General features: G+C 51.3%; 1 protein-coding gene and 1 long non-coding RNA gene across 2 annotated transcripts in view; both read left to right on the forward strand.

The window, feature by feature from the left end:
- Positions 1 to 23840, forward strand: part of CMIP (c-Maf inducing protein) — a 222913-nt gene that overhangs the window by 44015 nt on the left and 155058 nt on the right. The gene's annotated exons all lie outside the window — the stretch shown is intronic.
- LOC116665840 lies at positions 2761 to 22323 on the forward strand. Its single transcript, XR_004322573.1, has 3 exons — positions 2761 to 2770; positions 13987 to 13993; positions 20911 to 22323. It is a non-coding gene; the product is annotated as an uncharacterized LOC116665840 (long non-coding RNA).

Raw genomic sequence — 23840 nt, forward strand, 5'->3', positions numbered from 1 at the left:
CTGACGGTGAGAGTGGAACTTCCTGGCCTGGGAGGTGGCGGAGCCCCCATGGGTGTGCCTGGGAAGGTTGGGCAGGTTGGTAGGTGGGAGCCAAGCAGATGCAAAGGAGTGAGGCTCCGTGCGGGGGCTGGGCATGGGTGCGAAGAGTGGGGGAACAACAGACCGACCCAGCCTGGCTGCCGCTCCATTTCCCGCGAGGAGGGAAGTTACGGATTTCCGCCCTGGCGTCCAGGGAAGGATGGGACTGGCTGCTCGGCTGCTGGGGTGCGGTCCTTGTGGGGACGATGGTGGGGAAGCTTGCTGCATTCTCCTCCCCTACTGCCTTGCCTCTGCCCAGCTCCCAGGCTGTGTCCAGAGCCTTCCTCGCTGCTGCTGACCACGGGCTGATTAAAGTCACAGACCTCCTTATTGGACTGTGGGTAGGCATGTCCCCTGATCTGAGATATCCTGGGCCCTTCTTGCTTTGATTTTTGTGGGAGGAGTGGCTGAAACCCCAGAGTGCTGGCTGCTGCTGTTTGGAGGCCTTGACACAGAGCCCTCCCTGATGGAGGAGACGCAGCTTCAACCTGACATCCTTGAGACCTGTCACCTCCTGGAAGCCCTCCCTGGTGCTCAGTGGCAGGCATACATCCTTGGAATGTTGGTTAACTCCATTTGATGGCTTCATTGTTGGCTGTTTCGTTTCCACGTTATTCCCCCTCCTAGAGAGGAAGTTCTTAGTCCTCAATCTCCTTATCTCATAAATGTGGGCATTTGCAAGATAACTGCCTGTGCTCCCTCCCCCCAACTCCCCTCAACTCCTGGCACTGCACTCCCCCCATTCCTCCCCAGCCCTGAGATTTGCAGGAACAGAAACAGACTGATGAAAAGGGGAGTTGAGTTCAAAGGGAACAGGCACCAGGCACCTGGGGAACAGGAGAGCCAGTGACTGAAGGCGAGGGCCTCGAAGATGCTGCAAATCCAGGGTAGTAAGCTCTGCTATTCCTCAGTTGTCTCATCTGTAAAATGGGGATAACAGCTGGACCTACCTTAAAGGGTTGAGCTGAGCAGTGGTTGTTAACACCTGTAACACGTATAAACAGCCTAGTCCATAGTAAGGACTGTGGTTATTATTATTAATTATTGCATTTAGTTCATTAAAAATAAATATTAAATCAATATTTGTTGTGTTTACTGCTGTGCTCAGGATATAGACATGAACAAAACAAACAACCTCCCTGCCTTTATGGGCCTTTCTGTTTGAGGGGATTGGACAGAAAACAGATAAACAAAATGTGTGTACAGGGATGATGACCAGAGCTGCGGAGAGGTGGGCAGGGCTTCTGCGAGAAAGAGTTTTGTGATGTTACAGTGGGTGAGTGAACCTTCGTGCACACGCTTTCAGTGATTTTGGTATCACAACTCTCCTTAAGCACCATCATGAAGAGAAAGTTCATAAAGTCATGCTGTCCAGATTGAGGTGGGGTCATCTCCCACGGAGACCCTGGAACCCATTCAGGGACCCCAGGGAACACATTGAAAACCAACACTCCATCTCTTGTGCCTCCTCCTAATTACAATGATCAACCTAAGAAGAACATTCTTTTAAACAGAATAGGGGGAGAAAGGGGGCAAAGGGCAGGTTTAAGAGGGAGAAACCAGCGCCAGTTGGAAGTTGCTGGGGACCACCCACACATGCCTGGCAGTGGGGCCACCTGCTCATCCCATAGTGGCAGGTGAGAAGCATTGGGTGCTGGGCCCCTTAAGGGGTGTCTGGGGCTGTGGGAGGGTCTCTGTGTAGAGGGAGGAGAGGACACGGGGCCTCCTAGGCAGAGTGCAGGGCAGGGGAACCAACAATGCCCACGCTGAGGCCCCTCCCAGCCCCTCTGGGCAGCCTCTCAGGATCAGCAGCCTGGGGCTCTGTCTGCCCTTGGAGCTCTATCTGCCCTTGGGGCTCTGCCTCCCCAGGTAGTTCTGGGCCTCTGATGGCTGCCATTGATAAGAATAGCTGTCCTGTGGGAGGACCTGCTACATGTCTCATGAGACTTGCTTTCAGCCTTGTATGGGCCCTCCTCACCCATCACCCCTAGTAGGTGATGGCTCCCTATCCTGGAGGAAGAGCTCAGGGCTTGGCCAGGTGGAGCCACTGGTCCAAGGCTGCCTGGAGCTCAGAACTGCTGGTGTGGCAAACTGGAGGCTCAAGGACCCATTTCCCCAGAGGCCCTGAACCTGGCTGGCAGCTTCTGGAAGGGTTTTGGGGGCAAGGGGACTTTCTCTCACTGTCATTGGCTTGAGCCCTACAGGACCTTACGACACAGCCCGCTTTGAGAAGTCAGTCACAGTGATAACTCATCCTCCATGTAACGTCCCAGCCTCGGCAGGCTAGCTCTGAGAATGGCCAGGCCTTGGCAGTGGGGATCTGGCTAATCTGAAATCCCATGGGAGCTGAGTAGAGCGTGGAATGCCAGTTTTCAGAATTTATACTGAAGGCCCCCCTGTGAAGCTGCCAGGCCTACACTGACTCGGTGCTGGTGGAGGCGGCCTGGAAGCCTCCACCCACATGCTGACGGCCTCCTTCTGCGGCAGCCTCGGGGCCCATGGAGAAGAAGACTCCTTCTGCCTGTGCAGCTGAGTCCTGGGCCGTATCAGGACCACTGCAGGGGGGCCCTGTCCCGCAAGGCTTCTGGAATGTGTCTTGTGCCTACTACACCAGCACTTCCCTTGTGTCATTCCTTTTCTGGGCACCTTTCCTTTTTTATTGTTCTTTGTTCATTCATTCCTGTGTGCGCTTGTTTGTTCATTCATTCATTCTCAGAGTACCTGGTGGCTAGGAGGGTAGGCACAGAATCGGACAAAGGCAAGCTGGGGGTCCATAGGCAAATTACTTAACCTCTCTGTTCCCTTTGGGAAAAGTGGGGATGGTGCTCCTCACAGGGCTGTCGGGAGGGTTAAAGGAAGTAACACACATGGAACCCCTGGCACAGGTGTCCTGTGTACTGTCGTGTGTCTGTCGTTCCCCTGCTCACGCTCGCTCGCTCTCTCTGTCCTTCCTGTGATACTTGCTGAGGCACAGGGTTGAGTCAGATGTGGCCTGTGTCCCTGGCCTTGTGGGTGCCCCACCTTTCCCTGCGCAGTCGGCCCAAGGCTCCCAGCAACTCTGAGGGGATCCCTGGACCTCTGGCCATTGATTGCCCAGGCAGCTCAGAGCCACCTCTCCCACCATGGTAATTAGGCCTGCATTCACAATGAGCTGCTCTCAGGGGGTCCCTCCCCTGCACGTGTGTTCTCCCAGAACGTGTCTGCACACCCCCCATGTGCACACATGGGTCTTTGCACACCCCGCTGGCCCAGCAGCAGTGTGTATCTTGGGCAGTCGCACGCGCTTCCTCCCTCAGGCACTGTGGTGACACACAGGACACATGCTTGCGAATGGCTGAACACACTTCACTCTTGCACGTCCATGCACATCCAGCCCGTGTTTCCTTGCCCCCGTGCACCTGCCCCTATTTATTTTCCATTGTGCACACCTCTCTGATGTACACAGGTGTCCATGTCCAACGGTGTGACCACCCCTCTCCTCACACGTATTAATTTTTTTAACACACACGTTGCGTTTACTTGGGACCCGTCTAAGTGCTTTACAACGACAAAATCATTTAATCCCCCTGACAACTCTCTGAGGTAGTGACTCCTGTTAACTCCATCTTCCAGGTGAGGAAACAGGCATGGCAAAGTCAGGTCACTTGCTCAAGGTCACACGCAGTCCAGGGCAGTCCAAGATTCAGTCCCAGCTTGGATCCCGTCAGGGCTCTGAACCCCAACGTGATGCTGTTCCCTGTGAAGGCTTGTGGGCCTGAGCCAGCATCACCACGTGAGTGAGCGTACATATGGTGTGCACACCTCATAGTGTGCCTACGGGACCATGTTCCCAAGGTCACGAGTGCACGAGCCTTACACGTGCCGGAGAACATGCTTATATTTGCACACACCACTTGCACACACACAGACACACTCACATATCCTGCACCTCTGTCCGAGGCCTCACCCTCCTCTCCAGCTCCTTTCCTGGAGCCCCTTCTAGATTGTTCTGTGTTTCCTCACACTCACCTGGCTGGAGAGGGAAGTGATTCTACAGGTTTGGACTCACCCACCGCAGGCCGCCCTTGCTCACCCTCTGCCTGGCTTGTGGCCTCTGTGGGAGGCAGCCCCAACCAAGTGGCCCCCCAGAGCCCCATGGCTCTTCCCTCTGCCAGGCCCCCACTTGGCTTCCTTCCTATCTGTCCTTCTGGCTGGCACAGGACCCCGGTCCCCCACCCCCAGGAATCTGGGAATATCCACACTGGATAAGGCCAGGGACAGGGCTGGGGACAGGGCCACATCCCGGGGAGCAGAAGTGACGGGTCCAGAGGCTTCCCATGAGTTACTGGCAGGAAACTCACATTTCCTCCTCCTGGTCCTTCACTTCCTGGCAGTTGCCCCTCGCCTCCTTTCCAGCACATCCACCCACCCCCACCCTGCAGGGCCTCCGCATCTGACCCGTCAGCGGCTCCCAGCCCTGCCCAAGGCCTACAGTTGCCCGTGGCTTTCAGATTCAAGTCTGGGCTTGTCAGCCTGGGCAGGACTCTCCTATTTTGGCCTCATCAAAGTCTCTAGACTTCTGGGCCACGACCCCAGTGTCCTTGGCCCTCAGCCACTGGGTTCCCCGGCACCTTTACCTGTCTCTGCACCTTGCTTGGCTGTCCCCCCGAGGTAGCCTCTCTTCCTTCCCCAAAACATACCCCACCTGGAGGGAGGCACCCGATCTTCCCTTTGCACTCAGCCATCTTCAGCCATTCCTTGTCTCTGTATCTCCGCCCCTCCCTCCCCGGGTGTCAGCAGCTCCAGCCCCTGACCTCTGTTAGAGCTGACGGCCAGTGTGTCTGAGCACTACTGCACCAGGAGCCGTGGGCTTTCGCTGAACTGTGTAACTTTTGGTGACTTTTGATTCCTCATCAAGATGCCTGTCTGCCCTCCCTCCCTCCCTCTCACATTCTCTCTTTCTCTTTCTGTGCACCAAGCACTGTGTCCAGCCCTGAGCACTGCTTCTTTGAAGCCCCACACATTGAACTAGCAAAAGGAAACCCTAAGGAGATGAGAAATCATTTGATTCCACAGGTGCCCTTTGCCAATTGGTTCAGAAGTTTTTATGAGCAAATCTGGTGGTTATCCTTCGGAAAATAAGCAAAGGAAAACCACTTCCTGCCTCTTCCAGGAGCTGCTTGAGTGCCTGAGCTTTCTAAGACCTACCAAGAATCTGAAACTTCAGGCAAGCTTCCTCCGTTTTCCTGGAGAACTCGGCAATTTGTGTTGGTGAAATTCCACTGGGCCCCGATGAGGTTGGAGATTGCATTTCAGGCTTGTCTTGCAAAGGAATTTCTGAGATCGAGTAATTTGGCTGGAGGGGGAAAGGGGAACTCTGGCTTGTGACAGAGGCAGCAATGCCCTTCCTGTGGGGCTGGTGCCTCTCGGTTTTGCAAATGCCACACGTCCTAGGGACTCAGGTCCCCTCCTCTGAGTCAGCCACCTCTTTGGGCCCACGGCCAGCTGAGGCAGCGCCATGTGCCACATGTGGATTCAGGCCTCCTTGCACCTCTTACTGACTTGTGTCCTAAATTCCTAGATCGGGAGAGAAAGTGCCGTGCTCTCCATTGGGGGTGGAGGTGGGGGTGGACAGGATTGCAGGTGGTTAAGACATGGCCCAGCCGGAGTCTTTGGTTTGACCCCAGTTCTGCCACGAATTAACAAGTTACTAACCCTTCTGTGCCTTAGTTTCCTTATTTGTAAAACAATGAGGGTTTGTGTTGTGGTGCTCCCCTGGGAATGGCAGCAGACTTTTTTATTAAATGAACACCTGTTAATGCATCTGCCACATGCTAGACCCTGTATTAAGGCTTTGCAGATATTAACTAGCGTGATCTTCAAGTAGCCCTGTGAGGCTGCTGCTTCCTCGTCCCACTGTGCTGATGAGGAAACCGAGGCCCAGAGAGGTTATGTAACTCACACAGCTGGTAGGTGGCAGGGCTGGGCTTTAGACCAGGCAGTCTGGCTTGTTCCCACTGAGCTGCACTGTTGCTCCCTGTAGGATTAGATGAGACGCTGCACTTTAGGAGGGTGACCACTGCCCCGTCTTGCTCGGGACAATCCGAGTTTACACTTGTAGTCCTGCTATAATTATCAGTGGTGCCTCATTTCCCAATTTGGAGGGTAGATGATCTGGTCAGCTTATGTATGGAGCACTTAAGACAGTCCCCAGAACACTGTGGGCACAGGATCCATGGGAATGATGGACGGGGAGCTGACCCAGCCACAGAGGATCGGCTTGGGCTCCTTAGTTACTGCAGATCAGAGACGTCCTCTGCCATCAGCTCGTTCACTGACTGCCTTGGGCATCTTCCAGCATCTCTCACATGGCAGGCGTTCGGGTGTCAGGCTGGGGGTAGGGGGTGATGAGGAGGGAGAGGAGACCAGGACAGAGGACACAGCCAGCAGCTCCGGAAAACTGTCATGCCCCAGACTCGCCCTTGTAAGAAATGCAAAGCATTACCGTTGGGGTCATAAGCCCATTGCTTTGTTTGGCAGATTATGACAATATGTCACTAACGCAGCACATTCTGATTACCTATTGTTTGAGTTTGGAAAAAAAAAAAAAGAGAAGTAAGCCAGAAAACCACTTCTGGTTATGTGATCAGCATTTAGAAGTTTCCATTCCTGAGCAGGCCTCAGGGCAGGGCCTGTCCCCAGGCTGTGTGGAGCCATTGCTGTCCCCAAGATACCAGGTAATCAGTTTATCTGTGGTGCATGCCCATCACGCCCCGTCTCCCTGTTCTTAGACGTGTTTGTGGGATGTCACGGGATGTGGCTTTCCTGGGCAGGCAGCCCGCTCCAGCCGCCTGGTGGATGTTTTATTAAAGGCCTGCCCTAGTTCAGCACATGCTAAATACGGTGACCAAAGAACACGGGCTCTGGGGTAGGGTGACCAGCTCACCCCGTTTGCCCAGGACTATCCCCAGTTTAAAACTGAAAGTCCCAAGTCCCAGGAAAACCAGATAGTTGGTAGCCCTCCTCTGGAGTGAAGTCGGCCCTGAGTGACTGATTCTGGCTCTGCTGTGTGACTGCAGGTACTTTGCTTAGCCACACTGAGCCTCAGTTTCCTCTTCTGCAAAAGGGGCTTAATGGTACCTATCTCATGGTGTCACTGTGAGATGTCAGTAAGTTTTGATGCCTTGAATGTGGCTGTGAGCCCTGATTCCTTGCTGGTTATAAATTATCTTAAGATTTCCTCGTGGTGCTAAGGCAGTAGTTGCTATCCTCCGGTCTCAGTGGACCACTAGGAATTCTGCTCAGGCTCTCTTTAGATGCCAGTCTGACCATCTTGTCTCAGGGTGGGTGTCTGGAAGTGAATTCTGAATCTGTGCTCACTGCCTTATTCTCTGACGTGTTTGTGGCCTGTGGCCCCTGTGCCAGCCACTGGGCCTGTGTGTGACATAGATGTCACCTGGGAACAGGACAGGATGTGGACGAGGAGCTGACATTTATTGAGGTCTGTGTGGCATTGTGGTCTATGTGATGCATGTTTAAATTCTCACATGAAAATCCTTATTTTACAGAAGGAGACTTGAGGTTGGAAAGGTTAGATTAGTTCCTCGTTAGAAAAATGTGGAGCTGGGGCTTGAGCCCATCTTTGTCTTGATCCACAGATTGTGTCAGTGCTGCATGGTCCGGCGACCCGTGCCCATCTGCGAAGAGATGATTGCAGGGAGCAAGAATAAGGATGTAGACACTTCTAGTAATTTAACATTACCATGGTTTTATTTTATTTTTCAAAAGCATTGGTTTCCAATGGGTTGGAAATTAAAAATAAAAGTAAAAACTGGTGTCTCACCTCAGGTTGGTTGAGAAGTGCTGCCGTAGACTGTGCTCTTTCACTCCTTGTATCAACCAGTTAGTCTGGATTATGCTGCAGAACAAACAGCCCCACCCACCAGTAGCTCTACACAACCAAAGTTTATTTCTCCTTCATGCTAAATGTCCAGGGCACTTGAATAGGGGCCTTGCTCATCTCTGTAATACTTGGGGCCCCAGGCTGATGGAGGCCCCACCTCAACCTGTGCTTCCACCACCCAGAAGTCAGGATGAGAGATGTGGCAACTTGGACATTGGCATGCAAGTGACACATGTCACTTTTTCCATCTCATTGGCCAAAGCCCCCCCAACAGTTGAAGTGGGTGGGGTAGCGGGGAGAATTGGACTCCTGTCCTGTGTCCAGATACAGGACCTGCCTGTTTGGGAACAGCAAAACTGCCATACTCTTGCCTGTTCTTGCTCCGGGTGTGACTGGTCCTCTGGCTGGACCAGGCTCCCACAGACTCAGGGCTGCTGATTTTGTCCCACCATTTACTTTCTGTTTTTCCCAGGCTGCAGGGTCCATGGGCCCAGGGCATCAGGTGGTCCCTATTGAAGTGTAGCTATAGTGCTTTCTTGGTTTGGGAACTGAAAGTCTTGTCTGCTTCCTTCAGCCTGTGTGAGAGAAGAAATGATGAGCAGTGTCAGGAAGCTGCCCTGACATGTTGGCCGAGATAATTTCCCTTCCCAGACCTCAGGTCCTTCCTTGGTGAAACAGTGGCTGGTGTAAATCAGGAATAGTGTGAACTACCGTTTATTGGGTGCTTTATATATGCTAGGTACCGGCTGAGCAATTTCCACACGTTATCTCAATTCATCCTTCTGCAACCCTAACAGGTGGGGCTGTTCTTAGTCTCATGGATGCGGTGATCAATGCTCAGAGAGGTTAAGAACCTTCCTCCAGGTCACACAGCAGGACACTGGCTGAGCTGGGGTTGGATCCAGGCCTGTGTGATTCTGAGCTTGCACTCTAAACCATTTTAATGGTACAAGTCCTTACTGAGTTGGGGTCTCAGGAGGTAGTAACGAGGGGGGCTTCCCGGAGAAATTTTCAGCCCCTTCAGAATGACCAGTGGAATGTTGACATTTATTCTTGAGACCTGGATCCTGGCGAAGTTAAGTTCAGCCACTTTATGACACAGGGAAACCTGATCCTTCCTTTTATTGCTATTTACTGTTTTTAAAAAACTGTCCTTGTCTTATGGAAATAACATTGGAAAATGGAAATAAAAATGGAAAATGGAAATAAAAGTTACTAATGGCTTAAGAACATTTGTTGCAGGGTGGGGAAGATTTTCCAAATATAAAGATTATTAAGTGGGAGGAAAGTAAAGTGGGTTTTTGGAGTAGGAATGACTCAAAGCTTTTTTTCTAAGTATGTCCTGGCTCTCTGGGGGTCTTGGGTGTCCACACTCTGCAGATAGAAGGATGGGCCTCAAACTACTTCTCACACAGGGTATGTGCACCCCCTGGGGAGTCAGGGGTTCCAGAAACCATCGGCTAACTCGGTGTGTCTTCTCCACACATCTGTTTGACTCGTCGATTCAGAGCGAGAAGGTTAAGTCTTTTAGCTGATCTATACTTGAAAACGTGCCTCATCCTCTTGGAATGAGCATTTTACTTGAGGGGTAGAAAGGTTAAGTGATTTCACTCGTGTGTAATTGATAACATGGTGCCCCTTTTTGGAAACATCCATTTTGGAAGCAGATTTGGTGAGGGGGAAAGGTTAAACGGTCTCAGTAGGGAGTCATTTAAAATATTATTTTGCTGTCTGAGCAGGCACAGATATGGAGTGGAATGCAAAGTTCATAAGACTTCTTAGGATTAAACACAAGACTTGAGCGAGATTTCCTGACGGAGTGAATGTGGGTTACTGAGCATTCGCCCTTCTTTACATTTGGGGTTCTTGGAGGAACAAGAGGCCTGAGTTCTAGGGAGGGTTTGTAACAACAGCTCTGGGAGCGGGTGTTGCGTCCTCTGGCTGCCCAGGGCACCAGGCCAGCCTTGGGGGTCTTTGAAGGACAAAGTAGTCTCATCTCCAGGGGTAGTCTAGGTACACACAAGCAAATGCATGCATATTTTTCTTTTCTTCTTGGTTTGTTTAAACAAATGATAGAATCCCACACACATGTTCCTGTATTATTTTTTTCACTCAGCAATAGTAAGGGATTGTTCCATGTCGGTACAGCCTCCTCACTGTCTCTCTGTGGCTGCGGAACTTTCCCCAGTATGGATTTACGTAACCCTTCCCTTATGATGGCTGTGTTTCCAGCCTTTTGCTCTCTCGATTAGTGCTGTGTTGATCAGCCACATACGTGTATCTTTGAGACATGCAATTTATCACATGTCTCTGTGATAAATTCCTAGAAGTGGAATAGCTGGGTCCAAGGTTATGTGCCTTTGAAATATTGATAGATATTTCCAAAGTGTGCTACCCTGAAGGGGTGCCCCCTGAGAAGGGACTCAGGACAGCTCGTGGAGGACAGAGGTGGCATGTGGAATGACTGGGCACCAGGATGGGAGGGGCCTTGTGTCCCGGGGCCCCGACACGTGCTTCGTTAGCTATCCAACATGAGTTGGGAAATGCTTAGGAGAACAAGTGTCACGGCCCAGAGCCAGCCCGTGGCTTGCAAAATTAAGCACATGATACGTTCATTCCAAAAAGGTGGAATTCGGATATTTGGGATGTAAAGCCCCTTCTTGCTTGGTATGAAGTCCCACCACACCCAGGAATGAACTCTTTAGTAAAATTCAGGTTTCCTTTCATTCCACCTGAAGACCAGCAGCTTTTGGGTGTGGAGAGAGTCGTTTATGTATTGTTTTCCGAAGAAAGATCACCCTTCGGGGAGAAAAGCCAGCAGGGCTGAGAGGAGAGCAGATTTATACATGTCTGTGAAGGTGACCCGTGAGCTCCATGTGTCAGGCCCTCGTCCTGCATCTGGGATGTCGTTCTCACTGCAGTGGACCTTCAGTAGCTCCATCCCGCAGAGCAAGTGTGGCCCACACAGGACCACCCAGCATATGTGCCTCAGTGCCTCTTGGGGTTTAATCCCAGCCCCCCAGGCACCGTGCTGCCTGCCGTGGAGGGAGCATGGCTTTGGAGATAGAGGCTCCTCCGCTTCCTGCCTGTGTCACCTCCGGTGCCTCTCTGAACTTGAGCCTTGTCAGCAGTAGGAGTGGGAGTGGCCTTCGTGATAGGGTTGGTGCTCAGGGAGTCATGGTCTGGCTGTCTTTCCTCCTGCCCTGTCTATCCGTATCCCCCGGTCGTCCTGAGCAGGTCAGCCGGTGTGGCGCCAGCACAGGGCTTTTCCCTTGAGTCAGGTGGAGGCACCTTTCAGGGTAGTTCTCAAACCCTGCCTGGGCCACCCGAGGGCGTGGTCTGACCAGCTGTCTCTTGGGCCCGCGTGCCCTGGCTGCCTCTTGGTGGCTGGTCTTACCGGAGACCCCGCACTGCTCGCTTCCTGTCTGCCCTGACCACATGGGCTGGAGCGTGGACATGTGATTGACAAACGGTGTGGCACAGCCTGTCCACCTCTCTGGAAGTCCTGCCCTGGAGGAGCTTTGCCTAAGTCGGATCTGGCTGGCAAATGCACCTCATTTTCTGATCAGTTTACATCACACTTTTAGGTGAGATGCTCATATCTCCAATGGGGCATTTGGCAGAAGCTCTACCGGCCTGTCTTTGCCTTCTCGCCCTTGGGGTGTCCCGTTGAGGCTTTGATGGTGGTCATCAGTGTCCTTTCACCTTGCTACCTTCTTCTTCCTGCTGTAATTGGTGGTTCTCCAGGTGCATTCGGGGCCTAGGAGACACCTGCTCCTCACTGCTGCCCAAGAGCTACAGAGCTCAGGAATCAGGGCCTTCATTCCCTGGTTGCAGACCGCAGAGCTCAGCTTGGAAATGTGCTCATGGACACCTTGTCTCTGATGCTCCTTCTTCTTTTTTTTATAATTTTTTTTAATTTACTTCTTTTTTCTTTCCTTCTTTAATGGAAGTGCTAGGGATTGAACCCAGGACCTCGTGCATGCTAATAAGCACATGCTCTAACACTGAGCTTCCCCAAAGCTCTTAACACCCTACCACCCACCGACATTCCTTCTAAAAATAATGACAAAACCAGTAGTGATGGCGATACTGCCACCTAACATTATTATGGACACTCGGTGAAGCACTTAGTTTGGATTATTTTATTTAATCCTCGTCACAGTCTCGTGAGGAAGTACTACTGTGACGAGGTTCACTTAGCAGAGGAGTAAACTGAGGTTTAGCGGCTGAAGGGACAGTCATGTGACCCGCCAGTGACAGTGCCAGGGTTTGAATCCTGAGGGCACGACACTCCCTCACCACCCTTTTCTGCTCCTGCCTCAGACCAGCCTGAGAATGATGGTTTTTTTCTTTAAAGAAAAAAAGTCAAACCTTTATTTTGGGAAATTTAAAAACATATGCTGACAACAGAGAAGAGTAAAATGACCCACTTTGTACCCATTACCAGCTTTATCAGTTACCAACTCTGGACCAGTCTCGTCCAGGACCTCTCTCCACGCCCACCCACTCCCCTCTCCCCCAGCCACTGAATTATCTGGAAGCAATTCCCTAACTTCTTACTACTTTGTTAGAAATTACATAAAGATATCTCTAAAAAATAAGATATCTTTTATAGACAATAAATATAAATGTAGTCCCATTCCCATGCCTAAGAAACTAATAATAATTCCTTGATATCAAAAGGCCAATCATGTTTCCCCAATTGTCTCATAAATGATTTGGGTTGTGATTTGTTCAAATAAGAATCCAAATGTGGTCTGTACATCATGTTTGCTTAATATGTCTCTTAAGGGTGTTTAAATCTCTTTGAATCAGGTCCTCTATCTTGTGGAATTTTCCATAATCTCAGTTTTGCTGATTGCTTCCTCATGGTGTCATTGAACTCGTTCTTCTGTGCCCTGTGTTCCCTGTAAATTTCCTGCACATCCTGTGACTTTCTAGTTACCACTACACCTGGGCTGTCTAGTGCAATAGCCACCAGCCACGTGGTCACCGAGCACTTGAAATGTGACTAGTCCGAGTTGAAGTGTTGCAGTGAATGTGGAATAGACACCAGATTTTAAGGACTTAGAATGAAAAGAAAAAGAATATAAAATACTTCACTTAAAATTTCTGATATTGTTTGCGTGTTGAAGTGATAATATGTTGAATACACTGAGTTAAAGAAACTGTGTCTTTTCTAGGTGGCACCGTGCCCTTCGGGTCTCCTCACTCCAGGGGCCCTCCCCTGGGGGGTCTCTCTGGGTGTGATTCGGGAGCAGGCCCATGTGCTGGCCGCCTGACCCCCCTACCCCACCAGCTTTCCTGCTAAGGTTTTAGTTGTCATCAGTAATCATTGCTTGAGTCCATTGTCTCATCAGGGATACAGAGTAAAGGTATTTTAAGTCTACCTTTCCTTCTTCGTGTATTAGATGGAATTATTCTAAAAAGGACTTCACTTCATCAGCCACTTGTTTGTACTGAAGTTCAGTATATACAGGAAAGGCAGGGAAAAAAGCTTTAGTCTGCCCCCTTATTGCCAAGTTGTAGAGCTGTGAGCTGATTCTGTAGGATCTTCCAAATTTATATTAAAAAAAATTTTTTTACTACCAATATGAATTCATGGGTTTAAATTTCTATTTAATGTATTTGAATCCAACACAGTTACTCTTCCTTTTGATGTTTAGATGGTCCCATCCTTGCCCAGTGGGAGCCTCTTGCTTTGATTTTGATTCCTTGCCTAAAATAAACCCTTTGGGAATCTCTAAGTTCTTTCTTCTTTCTAGCTGGTCGGACAATTCCCCTTCTTCCAGAAGGAGCCTTCCTAGAGCGGAGCCTGCCCAAATTCATCGCCGCTCACCAGGCCCAGGATGTGGGGGCTTCCTGCCAGCGGGCTATTCATAGGTGCCACCTTCCTCCTGGCCTTGTGGCCAAGGTCCCAGCCAGAGGCTGGAGTGCCGGAGCCGGGCCAGCACTGCTGGCTCGGGCCCCGTGCATAGTAGGTGTTCCGGAAACGGCTGTCGAGTGAATGAAGGGACCGAAAGCTGATCTGTCACACCACCTGGCTGGATTGGGTTCCTCTCCACCCTGGGATTCTCCTGGGAGGCCAACTCGAAAATAGAGCTGGCCTTTGATTCCCTGCAGCCTCAGGACAACTTTCCAGGGCCCTGAGGCGAGACTTCCAGGGTGTTGCGGAGGGTCCTGGGGTGGGAGCCACCCATCCTCCTGCCTGGAGGGGCACCGACTGCAGGAGTGGGGAGTGGAGGTGGGGAGGGCCAGCTCTGGGCACACCTCAGACCGAGCTGTTCCCGGGGGCACAGGCAGAACTAGAGCCTGCTCCTTCCTGGTGTGAGAGGCTCTCCCAGCCTCTGGGTGTGGCTTTCACTGCCCTCACTTGCAGCCTCTGCACTATTGTCAATATTTGCTCTGCTCCTCTTGCCCTGGCCGGACATTCTTGTCCCGGCCACCAGCCCAATCATGGGCTAAAGGAAGGCTCTGCGACTGGGTCCCAGGATGGACGCTGGGGCTTCTGTTCTGGTTGCTGCTGCTAGTTGAAAAAAACAAAACAAAACAAAAAAACGCTGCCGGCTTTGTTGATGTCCAGAGACTCTTCATTCCCCAAATAACGTGTTTGTTTGTGGAGAATGACTTCATGTATTTACTATATAAGAGGCTAGAATCCGGTGACACTCCTGGTCTATTTGAGGGGTGGATTTGTGTGCGGATTTGCTGTGAGGAGGAGCAGGTGTTCCAGCCCAGGCAGTAGAGAGGAGGGTGGGCAGGGAGGAGGAGAGTGACCAAGAAAGCTTCCCCTTTGGGGGGTGTGTGACCACCCCCAGAGGATGAGGGTGAGAGATGTTTCCAGAAATGGTGCGAGGAGGATGGAAAGGGCTTCCCAACTCGACCTTCACAGCAGGGCTGATTCTGCAGGTCAGGAGTGTAGTTCTGGAATGAGGCCGTCTAGTTTCCAACCTGCATGGCTACTTGTTAGCCTGTGACCCTGTACAAGTGGCCTAACCTCACTGAGCCTCCGTTTCTTCATCCACTTTTACATGGTTCCAGGCACATTGTGGGTACCCACAGTGAACAGAGCTAGCATAGTGGTTAATTGGGTGGGCCCTGGAGCTCAATAATATAAACTGTGCATTTGTGGGTTAGTTTCCAAACTTCTCAGTACCTCGGTCTCCTCATCCGTAAAATGAGCATAATAATATTTCCTGCCTCCTGGGGTTGTGAAGGCTTAGTGGCTTAATAGATCTGAAAACCTTAGCAGAATGCTGGGCACGTGTGTGTGCTGGGTCAGTGATGGCATTATTACTCTGGTTAGTATTAATACGACCACAGGCCCAGACTCCAATGACAAAAGGAGTAGTGAATGGCCCCTTGTTCCAGTGACAGAAGGCGCAGTGAATGGTTCACCCAAGTGTCATCGTTTGAGAATTAGACGCTATCTCAGTAAATTTCCCAACTGCCCTGGAGGGAGATTATATCCTTCCCATTTCCGAGAGCTGGAGCCTGAGGCTGGAGGTGACCCCTGGCCACACAGTGGCAGAACCAGGCAGCCGCAAAGCCCTCAGCCTCTTCCCTGGGCCTTCTCCCAGCTAGACCGAAGCATGACTCTAGCAGAGAGAAACCTTCTGGCAACGAGCCTTTGTTCTGTGCCAGGATGTGCCAGAGACCCTCACCAGGAATTCAGGAGTGCCTGGGCAGGTGAGACTGGATCCTCTTGCTTGTGCTTGGAGGCCTCAAAGTGACTCACAGCTGAATGGAGTTCTTGGCCTCCTGGTTCTTATTCTTGAAACTTGGGGGTCCCTCCAACGTCACAGAATGGAGATCAGTCTCCGTTGGGTGGTACTGATGTGTGTGGGGATGTAAGGAGGGGGCGTGTCCAGCCCCAGCTTTGAGGCCAGGCGGGCAGACACCACTTAGCTGCTGTTGCAGAGAACACATATTGATCTGCTGTTGAGTGCTGGGGTTTGTGGGGCTGGGCTTGGGATAATGAGGGGCGGATTTTGTCTGAGAGCAGCGTCAGTGGCCATCAGCAAATCGATCATAGGCCTGGAGGGGCTCTGAAACCATACCAGGCTTTATTTATGCTTTTGGGAAACGTGTCTCCTGCGCCAGGTGCCACCCTGATACCAGAGTCTGAGCTGTGCTGGTCTGGGCTTGTTCGCCCCTGGGTCCATTCCTCCCCCTTCTTCGCTTCCGCTGGGTGTGGGGGACAGGGCTGGTGACCCTACAGACCATGTGTCCCAGGTGCCTGTGTCTCTGAGTCTGGCCAGTGGGAGGAGCCAGTGGGAGGCTGGAGGATTTCTCCCCTCTGTCTCCGGAAGTCTCTGTGACAGCAGCTGCCACTCCCTGTGGCCCCGCCTCCCACTGGATGGGCCCGTGGTTCTATCCCCAGCCCCTGGGCTTCAGATCTGCCACCCCCTCCATTGTCCTTCCGTCTGGGGGTGATGGCAGCTTCCTGTCAAGTGCTGACCTCTGGGTCACCTCAGAGTCCCCTTTTTGACTTCTCAGCTCTTCCATTCTTGTGCACCCACTTCCCTGCATTGAGTCCCTCTGTTCAGACACTCGAGGAGCTTCTGTCTCCAGTTAGACCGCGACCATCCACAGATGAAGATCCCCCAGATTTCCAGGCCTGTCACCTGACTTCAGGTCTAGGCCATAAATTCTTCTTCCCACTGCTGTTTTCTAAGCACGGCGACCCCTCTCCCCGCCACTTGAGCTTCAGTCTGCTGATGTTCTTCCTTGGGGCCCAGATTGTCACCTTGGCCACTTTCTCTTTCTCCGTTCCCCTGGGTGCTTGCTGGAGTATAAATCAAATCACACTTCTCCTCCTAGCCTGCTTCTCACTCCTTGCCGTCCCCCCAGCAGGGTATCCGGTCCGCCGACTGCGTTCTCTTCCTCAAGAGCTGCACTCTGGCTCCCTGCCTGCTCTTTGCAGATATGTGCTCTTCCCAGGCTTGAAATCTCTCCCCAGTGCATCTCCCTGGGCACTCTGCCGTCTGTCCCTCTCTTGTGGCCAGCTCCACCGGGACCCAGCTCAGATGTCCCCGCTAGAGGGAGCCCGCTTTGCCTCCCCAGGTTGGGTGTCCCACAGATGATGGGCACCCTGTGGTCACTCTGGGCTCATGGCTCTGTGGGGCTGGGACTGGGTCTGGCTGTGCACCGCTGAGTCCAGGGGCCTGGAGATAGGTACCAGAATGTCTAGTGTCTGTCTAAGGAAGTTCTCCCTCATGTGTCTAGAGACACGCCCAAGGATGTGTAAGGGAGCAGAGTGAAAAGCTAGAGATGGCGTCCAAGTTTGTCGGGGAAGGACGTGTACATTTTGGTGCATTTATTCCATGGATATGATACGCAGTGAAAAATAAGGTGAATCTAAAATGCATTGCCATGGGAGGATGTCCAAGACATGCTGTTGTTTGAGACCCATTGTTACAAAAGCATAAAACAAGAGGTATTTTTTCACATGTTCATAAATGCCTAGAAAATGACTCGTAAGGAAACACTCCAAACTGGCAAAAGGGATTATCTCTGGGGAAGCCAGTGGGATTGAAGGTGGGTGAGGCAGACTTTGTTGCTTTTTACTCTTCATATTTCTGTCTTGTTTGAACTGGTACAACAGCACCATATTCATGTGTCAGCTGCACAATTGTAAAATAAATAATGTTTTATCGAGGGAGAGACACCACCACGTGTCAGCTCGTGTGTCCTAGGAATCTCCCCTCAAGACACCAGGGAGGCTGGAAACATTCTCTCCGGAAGAAACACGGAGCAGTCTTGACTCTGTTGGGAATATGTCAGAAATGATCCCATCCGTTGGGAATGCCATTCTTGGAGTTAGGTCTTCCCTGGAGACTTGGAAGATGCAGCTGTGGCACAAAGTTGGCTTAAAACACCTGTTTTCAACCTTGATCACCCGCCACAACAATGGAAAGCGCCTATAGTTGGTGGATTTTCTAGGAAAATGGCCACCAGTGGATTTGTGGAATTTCTTTGCAGGCAAAGTGAATGAGAGGAGTTCCTTGGAGTGTCTTCACCCCCTCCCCCATAGTTAACTCTGTGTGTGTGGGTGGGTTGTGGGAGTGGAGGGGTGAGCAGATAATGCAGCTCTTTGAGGACTCATCATCCTTTGGAAAGCTTGAGTCGATGGGATGTCATTTCCCAAGTCACCTGTGAAACCCCCACGGCTGAAGCCTATGGATGATCTCATCCCTACGTTTCCTGTTTGGCTCTGTCTTTGGTCAAAAGATCACTGAGCACAGAAAAATCTGTCATCATTTTGAAAGCGTGACCTGCCATCTGCTAAGGGGTCTGTTCACCTGGTCCACTGTCTGTCCTCTGGGCTTTTGCCGCCTCAGGGTTGGGAAGTGAAGGGAGGTGTCGGGGTCGTGAATCAAAACAATGGCCTTCTCTTGGTGGACAGAATACAGGAAACGCCTGCACCTGTCAGGGAAAGAAGGAGGACACAGGCATGGGAAAGGCTTTCTGCTGAAGTCTCCGAAGGGACCAGACTGGGGCCGCAGCCCTCCAGCTTGGTGAGAGGTCCAGAGGCCAGCCACTGGGTGAGGGAAGTAACGTGTTCTGGGTACCGCCTGTGTCCCAGGCATGGTGCTGGGCTCTTGGCTCATGTGACAGTGTTTATTTCTCAGCCAGTGCTGTGCTTGGGCATTTGCATCCTACCTTACTCACTAGCCAGCTGGGCTCAAACCGAGTAAGTAACTGCCTTACCTGCTTCCTGTGTTCTGTGTCTGTCAATGTTGAGAAGTATACGACAAGATCCCTGTAGCTGCTGGTCTCGCCACTACGCTGGACTTGCTTCCATTTGAGAGCAGAGCCTGGGCCCCTGGAGAAAGCCCTAGCCCCCCGGCTCCCTAACTCAAATCTCATAGACCGCAGGAAGTGGTTCCTCTGGTCTATTTTGCCACGTCCCCAGGGCACTCGGGGAAGCAGCATTGCATGGTGGAAGGAAAGGACTTTGACTTCGAAACCAGGTAGGCCTGGTTCCAGTCCTGTGTCTCCTACTTCCGGTCTCTGTAACCTTGGGCAGTCCTTTAACCTCCCTTAGCCTCAGTTTCCTCATCTGCAAAGTTGGGGGTGTGATGAGGCCCAGACATTGGGATAAGCCATATGAAACTGCCAGCATTTGACCACTTTCACGCCACAAGATGGCAATTTCATGTGGCGCTACCAAATCTGTGCACCACGGCAGTGCCTTTACGGGGTGTAGGGACAGGCTTGACTCTCATTTCCTCCCTTCAAGCTCTTGAGTCTTATTTCCTCCCTTTAAGGCATTGAGGGCTCCGTCTCCCTGGGCTGCCGTGAATGGGAAGTGGTTTCTGAAATCATTACCTGGGGATGAGGAGGGAGCATTGAAATCATGACTCCCTGGAAGGTCCTGGGTGCATGAAGGGGGCCGTTGACTGAAGCTGTCATTAGGCTCGATTTGTGGCAGGGACTGGCCGCAGCAACACAGCCGTGGCTGCTGACGCAGACTACTCTGTGAGACCAGCAGGGTCCTTTCAACAGTGTCATGGGGTGACAGGTGCAACCCAGAGGGATGGAGGCCTCGGGTGGTGGTGCTGGATGGCCGGGGTCTAGTGCGTGTGTTTCAGCTGCCCATGTAGTTGGGAAGCAGTGTAGTGGGTGGCCGAGAGCCCGGGCTCTGGAGTCTAGCTGGCCAAGTTTGAACCCCAGGTCTGCCTCTTGCCTGCTCTGCGCCCTCAGACAAGTCATTTCCCCTCTCTGCACCTCAGTTTCCTTGTCTGTAGTAGTTTCTAGCTCACAGACTCTGGGAGACACAAATAAGGTGCCCCATGTAAAGTGTTTAGCACAATGCCTAGCACATAGTTAGCAGTCTCTATGGAGTGGCTGTGAACGTTCATTTAAAATAATACAGATTAAAAATCATCATTAGCCCTTATTAATAAATAGGGCCTGATTCATCGAACACTGTTGGAGATGCTAATGGCGAGCAGAATTTCTCAGGGCCTGCGAGTAAGAGATTCAGACAGCCTTGCCCATTGTACTGTGTGACCTTGGACTGGTCACTTAACCTTTCTGAGCCTCGTTCCTCTCTCTGTAACATGTGGGTAGGAAGTGGGACGTTTGATTTATAAACAAGGTTGTGAGAATGAAATCAGATGCTGCTTTTGGAAGGGCCTCATCCAGTGCCTGGCCTGCCATAGGGGCTGCCGTAGGGAGCCTGTGGTCTTACATGGAAGCCCTTGAGTGTCACAGTTTGCTCTCTCCATTTGCGCCATGGCCGCGTGTTGAAAGAAGTACCCGTAGCGTTCTTATCTGATGTGTTTTACTCTGGAGATTTTTGCAGGTTGGGAACAGGAACATACTTTAGAAAGGATTTCATGTGGGGGTAAATTAATTCTTGAGGAGCAGAAAGAGGGCCTTTAAACCAAAAACTAATCATTTCGGAAGGCTTCTGTCACTTCCTGGTCCCCATGACAGTGGACCGCAGGACCGTGTCGGCCCCAAGGCCTTGCAGCAAGCCTTCCTGAGTGGCCTCTGCATCATTGCTTTCTGAGCGGATGGTACTGTGCAGTTGCCATGGTAGCAGCAGGATGTGGTTCCTATGGTGATGGTCGACAGTGGCAGGAAGACAGCAGAGGTTTTAGTTATCCGGTGGCTCCGCATTTGCCGCCCCCCTGAACAGCAAAAAAGGAGCTGCCCCCACTGACGCTCTGCTCTGTAAAATGGTTACTGCTGAGGTCACTGCCTCCACAAAATGCCGCTGCTGCTTCTTGGAAGGACTGGGCTGTGTGTGGACATTTCTGTTTCCAGCAAGGGAGAGCCCTGCATGTCTGGGGGCATCTCAGCTGGGTTGGGGGCTTTATGTGGACCCTGAATCTAGCAGGAGGGTCTGTGGGGTGCTTCTCCAAAAAGCCCCTCCTGGTGGCTCCCTGGAGTGAAGTTTTTCCCCTTCCAAACCCGCCTTTGTTTGCAGGCAGGTGTAGGATGGTGGACTAACAAGAGAAACCAGATGGTTTTTAAAACTCCTGCTGTCTCTTGCATGCAGATTTCAGAATGGCCACAGTTTGGGGGTCACTTGGGTTGTTGAGCACGTGATACTTTTCTTCACTGGGGGGTTGGCTGAGATCAGGGAAAGGAAAAAAGCTTCCTGAATGTTTCTTTTCTCTTTTGGCATCTGAAATCTTATAGCTAGAATTTCTCCATAGAAAGGCGAGCGAATGCTACAGTGAGATGCACCATACAGACTGTCATTTCTTTTTTATCTGGAGATGAGGGAGGAAGAGTGAGTAAGTAGGATTAAAGGGGCATTACTACAATTTAAGAGGCAATCTGAAATTTAGGAGCTAAGTGTGGGTGGAAATGGGGGCCACTGGTTTCAGCGCTGGGCAGCGCCATCCATAAATTGCACATCTACTTGATAAAGGCTTCCCAAGAGAGAGGAAATGTCAGTGTCTCTGCCTCCAGCTGAAATCCTGTCAACCTGGTGTGGCAACACGATTGGCTCATGCCGGTCAGTCGCTCCGATTGGTGGTCGGTGCCGTCACTGGGTTTCCTGGAGTGTGATTGGTGGGTTGGACCCGGCTGTCAGAGCCGCCTTCCAGGTGGCCATACCTGGAGTGAAACGGGAGGGATGGAGGGCTTAGTGCTGGTGCCTCCCATGGTGGGGCACCCCGAGCTCCTCAGGCACCTGTCCCAGGGACGTGGCTCAGCGGCAGGGCCCTGGGCCCAGTGGACCTTCTCTTTTCACCTGAAGTAGTGAGAGTTCGAAGGAGTGCTTTTTAGCTGGGCCACGGGGCACCCGGACTCTGGCTTCTCGTTGGGAGGAATGCAATTTCGGGAGCATTTTGAGTCAACACTGAGTGCCCAAGAGGCTGTTTCTTTTTGAATTTTGAAAATTAAAAAGAAAAACACATACAATGTGGGGAATATAGCCAATATTTTGTGATAACTCTAAATGGAAAGCAACCTTTAAAAATTGTATAAAAATAAAAAATTTAAAACAGACAATGTGAAAACCGCGAAAAAAAAAAAAAGAAAAGAAAAGAAAACTAGAATTTAGGATGCATACACGTGGTTGCTGGACCACATACAGATGTCAGTGTAACTTTCAGGTTGGCCAATGATCAAACAGAAAGCAACAAATTCTAATACCCAAAACCACATTTCTACCACCCCAAATTGACCATTGTTAATATTTTGTCCTCTTTGCTTTGCCTTTTTAAGTAAAAGAAGTAAAACACTCCTGGAAAGACAGATATCACGTGATGTTACTTCTATGTGGAATCTTAAAAAATGACACAAATGGGCTTATTTGTAAAACAGAAACAGAATCACTGACATAGAAAACAAACTTATGGTTTAATCAAAGGGGAAAGGCGGAGGGGCGTGGATAAATTAGGAGTTTAGGATTAGCAGATACAAACTATTATGTACAAAATAGATAAACAACAAGGTCCTACTGTACAGCACAGGGAACTATATTCAATAGCTTGTAATAACCTATTATGAAAATGAATATATATGTGTAACTGAATCACTATGCTTTACTTCAGAAACTAAGGCAACCTTGTAAATCATCTATACTTCATTAAAAAAAAACATTACTGAGAAAGTTATAGTTACCTTGACCTCTATCCAACTCAGCACCTGGCTCCAGGTACTCTTTGTTATCAATTTGGTGTAGGTCTTTCCATTAGATTTTAAATACTTTTACACACACATCTAACTGTAAACGATATGTGGCATTGCTCTGTGTATGTTTTTGAAACGTGCTTGCCCAGTTTTCCCCCTTGCCCAGTTTGCTCCCATGTCTGGGGTCTCCATCTTGTTGAGTCCTATGGGTCTAGTTGGTTTCTTTTCACTGCTGCACACCCTCCCTGTGTTTGCCCTCTTGTGCAGATTCACCCCGTCTTATAGAGGAAGACCTGGAGCCCATGGTCACTCGGCTGCAAGGTGGGTTTTGTAACCAGCCCACCCGCCCCCATGTTGGTGGGACTCCAAAGGCAGGGCATCCCTCACGGCTCCTCAAGTCTGTCTGGTCTTCAGGCCAAGCAGCTGACAAACCCAGGGTCCAGAGTCACCCAGCCCAGCCCTGTTTGCCTAATTTAGGTCACTGCCAACTCCCCTACCCCCAGGAGCGTTGTGGCCTAGAGTGCCGTATGAAAAGGAAACATGATGACGTCACTTTTTTTTTGGAGAGTGTTGGGCCCATTTCCCGGACCACCCTCAGCCCTGTTTGGAGGCCCCAGCAGCGGAATTGCATAGGCAGCCTTGGGCGCCTGCACTGCTCAGCTGAGCACCCCGAGTTCCCCTGTGCTGAGTCACACCAGGTAACCCTGAACTTTTCTTGGGCGCAGCTTCCTCACCCAGGGAGCGTGGCTGCAAGGCTGACCTCATCCCTCGGCTCCCTCCCAGCGTCAGGGCCCCTGAACCAAAAGCAAACCCCTCACACACACCGCTGGCAGGTTTCTGAGTCATCGGTGTTTTGGCCAGGTGCGCGTGTGATGGCGTGTGGGTGTCCACCGGGAGGCAGAGGTATTCTTCTGTCCCTCTGACTGTGACTCCCTCCGGCCCCACTTGTGTTCTCTGGGGAGAACACGGACTTGCAACGTGCCGGGGTATCACCACATCCTCACGGAGACCCAGGGCCCATGCCCTGTAAATGCCACTGTCCTTTGCTTAAGAGGGAAGCCAGCTTTGGGGTCAGACAGACTCAATTTTCCCAGTCGCCCGGCAGGTACTTATTGGGCCTCCTGTGCACGGGCACTGGGGACAGTGGGGCAGATGAGACAGAGACAGTGTCTGTCGTGCGGGAGCCTGTGCTTGGCGGAGGGACAGTAAACAAGCAGCAGGCAGATAACCACGGGGCTGGCCCTGGGGCTACTCTGCCAGCCCGGCCTGCTAGTCC

The sequence above is a fragment of the Camelus ferus genome, chromosome 9 (assembly GCF_009834535.1).
Source record: "Camelus ferus isolate YT-003-E chromosome 9, BCGSAC_Cfer_1.0, whole genome shotgun sequence".
NCBI lineage: Eukaryota > Metazoa > Chordata > Mammalia > Artiodactyla > Camelidae > Camelus > Camelus ferus.